Genomic DNA, 13,846 nt, shown 5'->3' with positions numbered 1-13,846 from the left:
AGGATGTGGACACAACATCTTTTTCAGCTTAGTATCCTTCTGAAAAAGCACCATAAAAATGAACATAATGTACAGGAATGTAAAAACGACCTTGCTGTGCACATGTTCAGCCTTATGTCAAGGCTATTACACGTTTCAGGAATGGGAAACCATGAAGTCATTAAAAGAAGTTCATCTTTTGGGTGGTTTTGTTTGAAAGGCGCCCATTCTTTGTAGTTGAACAAATATGGAAAAGACTCTGGTGCCAGAACCGCTTCAAAAGACTGTAAAATTGCCCGGGAAGCTGCTTCCGGAAAATGACCGCCAGCCTTATTCTGAAGCCATTCTGTCTAGGAAATCCTCTTCTCCGCCAGCTTCTTAGGCCCTGTGCGCACACTGCATTTTTTGCCGCGGATTTGCCGCGGTTTTTGCTGCAGAAAAGGTGCAGTTTTTGTTCATAACCTTTCTGCAGTCCTTCCCCAGCAAAATCTATGGGAAATAAAAAATGCTGTGCACACACTGTGGTTTTTTTCCTACAGGTTTTGCTGCAGAATTTCTGCAGTTTTTCTGCAGCAAAAAAGAAGTAGCATGTCACTTCTTTTCCGAAGGTACCTGTGTTTTTACCGTAGATAATAGTAAAAACCGCAGGGACCAACCCGCGGAAAAACGTGGCAAAACCGCACCAAAAACGCAACAAACCGCGGCAAAACTGCATGCGGATTTCGGTGCGTTTTCGGTGCGTTTTTTCCCGCGGGTGCAGATATCTGCCAGAGGGTGCGGATTTTTCTTAAGAAAATCAAATTTCCTAGTGCGCACAGAACCTTAAAGACATCATGTACACACACCCTCACTGCTGATGTGTAAAAACAAATGCCATGACCACATAGAGCCAAACATGTTGGCAATTTGCTGATTTTTTAAATAGCTGCAACCTCTTTGACATGTCATATATGTCCCAATTTTGCAATCTATTAGAATGTGCTTTTGGCATCTTAGAAAATAAGGATATCCCCTTTTGGGTGTATTCTCACAATGTCCATGTAAATTCAGAGGCCTAACCGCATCAATATCTGCCTGCAGCTTTATATCAAATTGCTGTGATTTTCTAATGTATTTTTGCCCATTCTTCTTTTTAAAGGAAAAAGACCTTTACATGTTTAAATATTGCAAAACTAGGCAGTTTACAGTGATATTGTATATATTTTAATGTGCTGATGTGGCCATTATTAATGTAAATAAAAAAATAAGGAAACCTGTCGATCATACTTTGTGTGTGTGCGTGTGTGTATATATATATATATATATATATATATATATATATATATATATATATACATATATATATATACACACACACACACACACACACACACACACACACACACAGTCATGGCCAAAAGTGTTAGCACCTTTGAAGTTGTTCCAGAAAATTAAGTATTTCCCTCAGAAAATTAATAATACACCCCCTACAGCGCCCCTCTCCATAATATCTCTAACACACGGCCCCATGTATAGTATCCCCCCACAGACACTGCTTCTCTGTATAATAACTCTCCACACACTGCTCCTCTGTATAGTATCCCCCACACATTGCTCTTATGTATAATATCTCTCCACATACACTGCCCCTCTGTACAATATCCCACACACACACTGCCCCTCTGTATAATATCGCCCACACACTGCTCCTCTGTATAATATCCCCCACACACTGCTTCTCTGTATAATATCCCCCCACACACTGCTCCTCTGTATAATATCCCCCCCACACACACTGCTCCTCTGTATAATATCCCACTCACACTGCTCCTCTGCATAATATCCCACACACACTGCTCCTCTGTATAATAGCCCCACACACACTGCTCCTCTGTATAATATCCCCACACACACACTACTCCTCTGTATAATATCTCCCTCACACTGCTCCTCTGTATAATATCCCCCTCACACTGCTCCACTGTAAAATATCTCCCACACACTGCTCCTCTGTATAATATCCCACACACACACACTGCTCCTCTGTACAATATCTCTCCACACACACTGCTCCTTTGTATAATATCCCCCCAAACACACTGCCGCTCTGTATAATATCCCCACACACCCTTCTCCGCTGTAAAATATCTCTCCCACATAATGCTCCTCTGTATAATATTCCCCCACACACTGCTCCTCTGTATATCTGTATAATATGCCCCAACACACACCCACACTGTCCCTCTGTATACTATCCCTCGCACAAGCTGCCCCTCTTTTTATATATATTATATATATATATATCTATATATATATATATATATTTATATTATATATATATATATATATATATATATATATATATATATATCCTCCTATACACACTGCTCCTATGTATATTGCCATACACACACGCACACTGCCCCTATGTGTAATATTCTCCTGGTATATATGTCCCTCTCCTGGGCCCATCCTAGTATTTATATCCCCATCCTGGTTTATTTGCGCCCTTCCTAACATATATGTTGTCCTCCTGGTATATATGTCCTCATCTTGGGCTTCTCCTGGTATATATGTCCTCGTTAGGATTTATTTGTCTCCATCCTGGTGTGTGTATATATATATATATATATATATATATATATATATATATATATATATATATATATATATATATATATATATATATATAAAATCAGCCCCTGTGCTCTGTCCCCTTCGTAGTATATATAGTACAGACCAAAAGTTTGGACACACCTAATTCAAAGAGTTTTCTTTATTTTCATGACTCTGAAAATTATAGATTCATATTGAAGGCATCAAAACTGTGAATTAACTCATGTGGAATGAAATATTTAACATAAAAGTGTGAAACAACTGAAAATATGTCTTATATTCTAGGTTCTTCAAAGTAGCCACCTTTTGCTTTGATTACTGCTTTGCACACTCCTGGCATTCTCTTGATGAGCTTCAAGAGGTAGTCACCGGAAATGGTTTTCAGTTCACAGGTGTGCCCTGTCAGGTTTAATAAGTGGGATTTCTTGCCTTATAAATGGGGTTGGGACCATCAGTTGTGTTGTGCAGAAGTCTGGTGGATACGCAGCTGATAGTCCTACTGAATAGACTGTAAGAATTTGTATTATGGCAAGAAAAAAGCAGCTAGGTAAAGAAAAACGAGGGGCCATCATTACTTTAAGAAATGAGGGTCAGTCAGTCCGAAAAATTGGGAAAACTTTGAAAGTGTCCCCAAGTGCAGTGGCAAAAACCATCAAATGCTACAAAGAAACTGGCTCACATGAAGACCGCTCCAGGAAAGGAAGACCAAAAGTCACCTCTGCTGCAGAGGATAAGTTTATCTGAGTCACCAGCCTCAGAAATCGCAGGTTAACAGCAGCTCACATTAGAGACCAGGTCAATGCCACACAGAGTTCTAGCAGCAGACACATCTCTAGAACAATTGTTAAGAGGAGACTTTCTGCAGCAGGCCTTCATGGTAAAATAGCTGCTAGGAAACCACTGCTAAGGACAGGCAACAAGCAGAAGAGACTTGTTTGGGCTAAAGAACACAAGGAATGGACATTAGACCAGTGGAAATCTGTGCTTTGGTCTGATGAGTCCAAATTTGAGATCTTTGGATCCAACCACCGTGTCTTTGTGCGACGCAGAAATGGTGAAAGGATGGACTCTACATTCCTGGCTCCCACCATGAAGCATGGCGGAGGAGGTGTGATGGTGTGGGGGTGCTTTGCTGGTGACACTGTTGGGGATTTATTTAAAATTGAAGGCATACTGAACCAGCATGGCTACCACAGCATCTTGCAGCAGCGTGCTATTCCATCCGGTTTGCGTTTAGTTGGACTATCATTTATTTTTCAACAGGACAATGGCCTCAAAAATACCTCCAGGCTGTGTAAGGGCTATTTGACTAAGAAGGAGAGTGATGGGGTGCTATGCCAGATGACCTGGCCTCCACAGTCACCAGACCTGAACCCAATCGAGATGGTTTGGAGTGAGCTGGACCGCATAATGAAGGCAAAAGGGCCAACAAGTGCTAAACATCTCTGGGAACTCCTTCAAGACTGTTGGAAGACCATTTCCGGTGACTACCTCTTGAACCTCATCAAGAGAATGCCAAAAGTGTGCAAAGCAGTAATCAAAGCAAAAGGTGGCTACTTTGAAGAACCTAGAATATAAGACTTATTTTCAGTTGTTTCACAGTTTTTTGTTAAGTATTTCATTCCACATGTGTTAATTCATAGTTTTGATGCCTTCAATGTGAATCTACAATTTTCAGAGGCATGAAAATAAAGAAAACTCTTTGAATGAGAAGGTGTGTCCAAACTTTTGGTCTGTACTGTATGTCTCTTCCTGGTATATATGGACCCTTCCTGGCATATTTGTTTGCCGCAATAAGAAAAAAAAAAAATTTTACTCACCTTCCCCAGCTCCCACGTCGCACGGCCTCCACTCTGAATCGCTAAGTATTTCAGCAGGATTGTGCACATCCAGCTGAAGCAAGGCAGGGGCTGGGTTCAGCGGGGGGTTGGGGTCAGCGGGCCCCCCCACCACCCTTGGCAATCATCTTCAGCTGAATGAGTGCTTATCTGCCCTGGCTGGCTGCCGCCCGCGTCCTCGCCACCTCCGCCACCCTGTTACCTGCAGCAATGTGGTGAGGTTGCAGAGTGATGACCTCATCACATTGCTGCACTCTGGGAAGTGGGATGGCACACCTGAGCCCTGCTCTGCTCCACTCACTGACTGCAGCACACGTGGCTAATTTGCATGTGATGCCCGTAAAAAGGCTTCGCATGCAACTTAGGTGTTGTAGTGGCAGAAGCGATGCTGCTAGGCCCCTCTGCTGCAGCTGTGCCTGGGGCCCGGTGAAGAGCGGGGCCCGGTGCTTAACACAGCTAAGTATTACATCGCCCCCCCCTCTTCACTGGGCCCCCTACATCAGTCATGATTGTAATGCTCTGATGGTGGCCCTGAATGCAAGTGTTAGGGTACCTTCACACTTTAGCGATGCAGCAGCGATCCGACCAGCGATCTGACCTGGTCAGGATCGCTGCTGCATCGCTACATGGTCGCTGGTGAGCTGTCAAACAGGCAGATCTCACCAGCGACCAGTGACCAGCCCCCAGCCAGCAGCGACGTGCAAGCGACGCTGCGCTTGCACGGAGCCGGCGTCTGGAAGCTGCGGACACTGGTAACTGAGGTAAACATCGGGTATGGTTACCCGATGTTTACCTTAGTTACCAGCTCACACCGCTTAACTTAGCGTGTGCAGGGAGCAGGAGCCGGCACTGGCAGCGTGAGAGCTGCGGAGGCTGGTAACGAAGGTAAATATCGGGTAACCACCTTGGTTACCCGATGTTTACCTTGGTTACAGCTTACCGCAGGCTGTTAGACGCCGGCTCCTGGTCCCTGCACATTCAGGATTGTTGCTCTCTCGCTGTCACACACAGCGATGTGTGCTTATCAGCGGGAGAGCAACAATAAAAAAACGAACCAGCACTGTGTGTAACGAGCAGCGATCTCACAGCAGGGGCCAGATCGCTGCTCAGTGTCACACACAGCGAGATCGCTAATGAGGTCACAAAAAACGTGACTCAGCAGCGATCTCAGTAGCGATCTCGCTGTGTGTGAAGTACCCCTTAGCCTCAGTAATTAGGCTTAATGTGTTGACTAACATTCATACTTTCTAGAAAATTCAGAAAAAATACAAAACTAATACAATATAATCATCTTATTAGAAAATTGAAGAAATCACAATGGTGGCACTTTATAAATGTCACACAAAGAAAAAGAATAAAAAATAAATAAATGATCTACACTACTAGTAATATTACATTACACACATATTCTTTAAGGTTTCTCACTTGTTCAGCTGGATCTACTGAGTGATAGTAGCTACAGATGCAGCACACACGCAGATTAAGATCTTGACTCTCCCAGATCTTAATCTGTGCCACTTTCGCAGCCATTTTCCTGAAGTCAATCTCGTCGGAAGTGGTGCAAGTGCATATTGAGATCTCGTCTCTCCAAGACTCCCAGTCTGCGCTTGGGCTGCATTCACAGCCATTATCCTGTAGCCCATTGCATCCACAGACCGAAGATCAATGAAGCCCATATCATGCCGTCGCAACACCCCCTCCTCCCAGCCTCAGGCCCACAGCATGCAGTGCCTCCGCCGACTTCTTTCAGCTGTGACTCCACTCCACCACGCCCCCCAGTAAGCTATATCCGGACTAAGACACCCATATTTTCCCCCCAATTTGGGGAGGAAAAAGTGAGTCTTATAATCCGAAAAATACAGTATATAGTGTGGCGCCCCTGAGGCTTCAGTTGCCACAGAGGTAGTGCACCTCAGCCAGGGGTGTGGTATCCCACCCCTGGGTAAGGAAGAGGTCATCCACCGGTTCACACAAAAACACACAACACTCTGTTAGTAGCTCCCCACCGGGTCAGGGTTAGGGCTTGGTGTCATTAATGGTATGTATAGACACCACTGGTGATGGCACCTTCCTCCCCCCTTCTAACTTGGCCTGGGGGTGGAGTTTAGTTAGTGGGAGGACACTGTAGTGAAAGGGAGTCGAGAAGTAGCAGTGGAGGAGTGAAGACCTGTGGTCTGGAGCTCATGCAGCTCGACCCAGGCGCAAGGAGGAAGGGTCCTAGAGCCACGGGACGTGCGCCAAACTCCCGTGGACTCGTTCCACATACGACATATCGGAGCGGAAGAATGTGGCTGCAAAACGGGGATCCGGTCCCTAGACTAGAGGAGAAGAACCAACATGCTCATCTAGTAAAACCGGAGGCCTAGGTCACTTCAAGGACCGAAGCCAAACCCGCACACGAATCCACTGGAAGGTGACCACAAAGAACCAAAGGGACTAGGCCGACAGGCTCCCCTTGTGAAGGATCCACGGACACTGGCTCAGGGCACCGTGTGCGTAGGCGCAGGACAGCAGGGCGAGAAGTCAGCGCAGGCAGACGACCAGGGAAAGGAATACATGAAGGTGCACCGGTATTGACCTCTGAACTATCCGGGATCGACTGGAGCCCATCACAGTGAAACCCAGCACTCCAAAGGCGGTCACTGACATGTCGTGTTACCTTGGAACCTTCTACAGTGAGTAAAAACCCTTGACACTGCATCCCTGGGTCGCTCCGTTATTCACCTGCGCCCGAGCCCTGCATCCCCGCCATCATAGACTACTACTCCCATCGGCCCTGGGGCCCAGATCTACCTGTGGAGAGCTATACCAACCAAGCTGCGCCATCGTCAGCCGTAGAGGTCCCATCCCGCAGCGTCGGCTATCACTGGCCAAGTACCACAGGTGGAGTCACGACAAACTATAACTACTACCCCCATCATTCCCTTCTTATTTCCCCATCACTGATGCCGCCGGGGTCACTGAACCAGGCCCTGCCACCGCAGCGTCCCAGAGACAGAACCGCTGCCCGGTAACGAGTGCCCCACGGCCCCGGTGGGCGCGTCAATAGCAAGAAATTATAACACTACAACACACTTCAACAATAAATCTTCAACTAAATTCTCACAAGGAAACAGCCTCGTGCTATGCAACATGTGCAACGGATATGAAGACAACATGGGGTTTCCCAGACCCCATTAACAGGTTTTAGGGTTAAAAGAGGTTTCCCTAGAAATATCTTTATTGCATTGTGATTTTGCTGATCTTCCTTACAGCTTTTCTCTATATGTAATAAGGACAAATTACCAACAGAGGGCAGCATAACTGACCTGCAGTGCAGAAATGTTCAGTCTGACTGGCTAGGAGCACAGACACCGAGAGACAATGGGTACCATGGGACTGTATGGCACATTCTCTAGCCTCTGGTATGATGACTTACATTTTTAAAGCCAAAAGTAGGGTATTCTCGCTCACATTTTTAAAGCATCTATATAGCTTATACATCTAACGAGAAGCAGTCATGTCCAAAAATATTTACCTGCAGAAATAGGGTTAATAATCTTGGAGTTTAATTAGCGATTAAATCATGCTTAGCCACCTTATTTTCATACTGTAAAGTTTTATTCTCCATGCAGCTGCTCGCTTGCAGTCCTCATGGCAGTGCATGGAGCGTGACTGCTCACTACACAGTGAGCGCGCTGCAATCACTCCCCTGCACATTGATTGACATCCTGCCCTGCAGTGTATGTGTGCAGAGCAGCCTTTCAATCAAAGTGCAGGGGAGTGATTGCGGCTGGTTGACTGTGTAATGAGCAGTGACTGTAAGGTTATGTTCACACGTTGAGGTTTTTTTTTTTTAAAAAAAAAAAATGTTCATGCGTTTTATGTAAAAGCCGCTTTTTACATTACCAGCAAAAGCTATGAGATTTCAGAAATCTCATCCACACAATTGCCTTTTGTGCATGACTGAAATAGAAAACTGCTGTGTTTTTTAAAGAAGCAGCATGTCAATTCCTTCAGCATTTGTGCAGCAATTTTTCACCATTGAAAGCAATTAGAAAGTGCAAAAATGTCGTATCTGCCCTGTGTCTCAGGCCTGTTGCAGACGTCAGTGATTCTGGTACGTATGTGCTTTTTTATACGTACCAGAATCACTGACATACGCAGACCCATTATAATCAATGGGTCTGCTCACACATCAGTGATTTTTCTCCGTGCGGCGCACACACGTATCCGTGATCGCCGCACTGACACAAGGCAGTTTTTTTCTGGCATCACTGATGTCCCACGGACCACACTATAGTGTGATCAGTGAAACACGTACCAGAAAAAAACGTATATTGCAAATAAAAAACATTTTCAACTCACCCATCTCCAGCGATGCTGTGTTCTGCCTCTGCTCTCTGCAGCTTCCTGGCCGGCTCATTATGGCATACATATTCATGTATGCAGCCAGAGCCGACCCGGAAGTAGCTGCAGAGGTGAGAGACAGCGGGGGCCGGATGCCAGAGACTTCAGCACCATGGACAGCAGGAACAGGACAGGTGAGTATAAAGCGGGCTTTACACGCTACGACATCACTAGCAATTGCTAGCAATATCGAGCGTGTAAGCACCCGCCCCCGTCGTAGATGCGATATCGTGTGATCGCTGCCGCAGCGAACATTATCGCTACCGCAGCGTCACACACACTTACCTGGTCGGCGGTGTTGCTGTGACTGCCGAACAATCCCTCCCTCAAGGGGGAGGGATGTTCGGCATCACAGCGACGTCACCGCGACGTCACTAAGCAGCCGTCCAATCAAAGCAGAGGGGCGGAGATGAGCGGGACGTAACACGTCTCCTATTGGGCAACCCGTGAAATAGCTTATTCTGTGATATACAGTATACTTTAATGTACAACATCCCGCCCACCTCCTTCCTTAGGCATTGTGGCCGGCGGCAGGTAAGGAGACGTTCCTCGTTCCTGTGGTGTCACACACAGCGATGTGTGCTGCCGCAGGAGTGACGAACCATATCGATAATCAACCATTACCGATTTTTGGTTTTGGGACAACCTCTCCATGGTGAACGATTTTCACCATTTTTGAGGTCGCTTAAGGTCGATGGTAAGTATCACACGCTGCGATATCGTCAATGACGCCGGATGTGCATCACTAACAACGTGACCCCGACAATAAAACATTAACGATATCGTAGCATGTAAAGCCCCCTTAAGCCCATGTGCAATCACAGAGTACAGATCACATATCACGGATTGCACATGGACAACCCACATGTGCCGTGATTCACGGCACACGGAGGGCAATATGCGTTTTTAACACGTCCGTGAAAAACGTCTGTGTTTTTCACTGACGTGTGAAACAGGCCTCAGGCTGAGACCTACAGTTAGGTCCAGAAATATTTGGACAGTGACACAAGTTTTGTTATTTTAGCTGTTTACAAAAACATGTTCAGAAATACAATTATATATATAATATGGGCTGAAAGTGCACACTCCCAGCTGCAATATGAGAGTTTTCACATCCAAATCGGAGAAAGGGTTTAGGAATCATAGCTCTGTAATGCATAGCCTCCTCTTTTTCAAGAGACCAAAAGTAATTGGACAAGGGACTCTAAGGGAAGGGCTGCAATTAACTCTGAAGGCGTCTCCCTCGTTAACCTGTAATCAATGAAGTAGTTAAAAGGTCTGGGGTTGATTACAGGTGTGTGGTTTTGCATTTGGAAGCTGTTGCTGTGACCAGACAACATGCGGTCTAAGGAACTCTTAATTGAGGTGAAGCAGAACATCCTGAGGCTGAAAAAAAAGAAAAAATCCATCAGAGAGATAGCAGACATGCTTGGAGTAGCAAAATCAACAGTCGGGTACATTCTGAGAAAAAAGGAATTGACTGGTGAGCTTGGGAACTCAAAAAGACCTGGGCGTCCACGGATGACAACAGTGGTGGATGATCGCCGCATACTTTCTTTGGTGAAGAAGAACCCGTTCACAACATCAACTGAAGTCCAGAACACTCTCAGTGAAGTAGGTGTATCTGTCTCTAAGTCAACAGTAAAGAGAAGACTCCATGAAAGTAAATACAAAGGGTTCACATCTAGATGCAAACCATTCATCAATTCCAAAAATAGACAGGCCAGAGTTAAATTTGCTGAAAAACACCTCATGAAGCCAGCTCAGTTCTGGAAAAGTATTCTATGGACAGATGAGACAAAGATCAACCTGTACCAGAATGATGGGATGAAAAAAGTTTGGAGAAGAAAGGGAACGGCACATGATCCAAGGCACACCACATCCTCTGTAAAACATGGTGGAGGCAACGTGATGGCATGGGCATGCATGGCTTTCAATGGCACTGGGTCACTTGTGTTTATTGATGACATAACAGCAGACAAGAGTAGCCGGATGAATTCTGAAGTGTACCGGGATATACTTTCAGCCCAGATTCAGCCAAATGCCGCAAAGTTGATCGAACGGCGCTTCATAGTACAGATGGACAATGACCCCAAGCATACAGCCAAAGCTACCCAGGAGTTCATGAGTGCAAAAAAGTGGAACATTCTGCAATGGCCAAGTCAATCACCAGATCTTAACCCAATTGAGCATGCATTTCACTTGCTCAAATCCAGACTTAAGACGGAAAGACCCACAAACAAGCAAGACCTGAAGGCTGCGGCTGTAAAGGCCTGGCAAAGCATTAAGAAGGAGGAAACTCAGCGTTTGGTGATGTCCATGGGTTCCAGACTTAAGGCAGTGATTGCCTCCAAAGGATTCGCAACAAAATATTGAAAATAAAAATATTTTGTTTGGGTTTGGTTTATTTGTCCAATTACTTTTGACCTCCTAAAATGTGGAGTGTTTGTAAAGAAATGTGTACAATTCCTACAATTTCTATCAGATATTTTTGTTCAAACCCTCAAATTAAACGTTACAATCTGCACTTGAATTCTGTTGTAGAGGTTTCATTTCAAATCCAATGTGGTGGCATGCAGAGCCCAACTCGCGAAAATTGTGTCACTGTCCAAATATTTCTGGACCTAACTGTATACCATGTCCGAGTACATTAAGGAGAATCTGGCAAGAGGATTCATCCAAAAGTCCTCCTCACCGGCCAGTGCCAGATTCTTCTTTGTAAAGAAAAAGGATGGGTCTCTTCGGTCATGTGTCAACTACAGAGGTCTCAAAAAAATTACGATAAAGAATAAATACCCGCTGCCACTTACACCAGAATTGTTTGACCGCCTCCGAGGATCAAGGATTTTCTCCAAACTCAATCTTGGTGCGCGGTGCGGATACGATTGGGAGTCAAATGAAAGACGGGCTTGAATACCTGTGACGGCTACTATGAGTATCTGTAAAGCCTTTCAGGCTCAGCAATGCCTCAGCAGTCCTCTAGTAATTCGTCAACAATATATTCCGAGATCTGCTCTACTCATGCGTTGCCATGTACCTAGATGACATTGTTAAGGGGGCCATAAATTTACAGTGATTGCAATCTAATTATGCATCTACCGTAACCCCGTCTGCATCCAAATCATGAGTCATTTGTTAGTAGCATGCATACTATTCTTCCATACAGACCAGAGAAATGCACACGGATCTGCCTAGAAAATGACTAGTTTAATTACCAAAGTCCACATACATTTAAAAGAAATCAGTTGGCTAGGAGCCAATAATACGTAACACGTCTCCTATTGGGCAACCCGTGAAATAGCTTATTCTGTGATATACAGTATACTTTAATGTACAATGCATTTCCTCATTTATATTAAGCTATGTCAGCATGATTCACTTGTCACATGAAAGTCCAGTCTATCTGATGGGTCTTATGATGTCTGAATGCAAATATAGGTGTGGTCCACAGTTCAAGCACTATCTTAAATCCTGGTTTTTGGATATCTTCATTTACCTCTTAATACTCATAATAGTTCATAATCTTGTCCATAACATTCCCCCCCTTTGGAGATAGCCAAAAGTCTTTCCTTACTTTTTTCCGAGTCTATTGATCTGTCCTAATGCCGATGGTTACCTCACTCACATACGAGATAACCCATCCCTTGTGGACGAATCTCCCCACCCAACAGACTATGCATAGGAAGTCAGATCCTGACTGTATCCTCTTGACTGTCCTCATGGCTATGTTTCACGCTGGCACACGTTATTCAGGAAGGGGGGGGGAGTGGTGGTAGTCCTCTCATCAGCTCATATTTATCAGGGTTGGTTTCACTCAGTCTCATATTCCTCAGTCCTCAGGCAGTAATGGTGGGACATCATCAAAGGTGGGATGCACAGTCATCTTCTGGTCCACAGGCTTGGATATCATCTTCTTGGCACAAAGTATCGGGTAGAAGAGGGAAGATAGCCATCTCCTGGTCCCAGGTCCAACATCTTTTGTAGTGGGATGCATGGATTTTTGTAAAAAAGAGAGAGAGAGGAAGAGAGAGAAAGAAAAGAGAGGAATAGAGATATAAAGATTAAGAAGAGAGGAAGAGAGAGAGAAAGAGAGGGAGAGAGAGAAAGATTGAGAAGAGAGAAATATTGAGAAGAGAGAAAGAAAGAAAGAAAGAAAGAAAGAAAGAAAGAAAGAAAGAAAGAAAGAAAGAAAGAAAGAGAGAGAGAGAAAAAGAGACAAAGAGGACGAGAGAGAGAAAAAGACAGAGAAAGAGAAAGATCTGCTTGGATCTGGAGGAGAAAACTCAAGAACGTATATTAGGCAAATGTTAGCATGATTCACTTGTCACATGAAAGTCCAGACTGTCTGATGAGTCTTATGATGTCTGAGCGCAAATATAGGTGTGGTACACAGTTCAAGCACTATCTTAAATCCTGGTTTTTGGATATCTTCATATAACTCTTAATACTCATAATAGTTCATAATCTTGTCCATAACAACATCTTGGTGTTTTCTCCTGATTTGCCCATACACAGAAGAGATGTTCACCAGATGCTGCAGAGACTAAAGGCCCTGTCACACACAGAGATAAATCTTTGGCAGATCTGTGGTTGCAGTGAAATTGTGGCCAATCAGTGCCAGGTTTGTGGCTGTGTACAAATAGAACAATATGGCCATGATTTCACTGCAACCACAGATCTGCCAAAGATTTATCTGTGTGTGTGACGGGGCCTTAAGGAAGATTTGTCTCTATACCAAATATGAGAAATGCCTCTTTGAGCAACATTCCCTGCCTTTCCTACGCTACATAATGTCAGACACCGGCCTGAGAATGGAACCAGACAAGGTATCAGCAGTGCTGAAGTGTCCTCAGCCCATCTTTGAAAGCGATCCAGCAGTTCCACGGTTTCACCAATTCTTATCATCAGTTCATCCCGCAATTCTTGTCCCAGAGTCTTCAAATCTCAGCTCTGACCTGTGAGAGGGTGAATCCAAAGGTGTGGACCCCAGAAGCAGAAGACACATTTGTCGCCCTGAAGCAGGCCTTCTATTCGGCTCTGGTGCT

This window comes from Anomaloglossus baeobatrachus, chromosome 9, assembly GCF_048569485.1.
Source record: "Anomaloglossus baeobatrachus isolate aAnoBae1 chromosome 9, aAnoBae1.hap1, whole genome shotgun sequence".
Lineage (NCBI taxonomy): Eukaryota > Metazoa > Chordata > Amphibia > Anura > Aromobatidae > Anomaloglossus > Anomaloglossus baeobatrachus.
The sequence above is the reverse complement of the archived record's forward strand: the minus strand, read 5'-3'. Positions refer to the sequence as shown.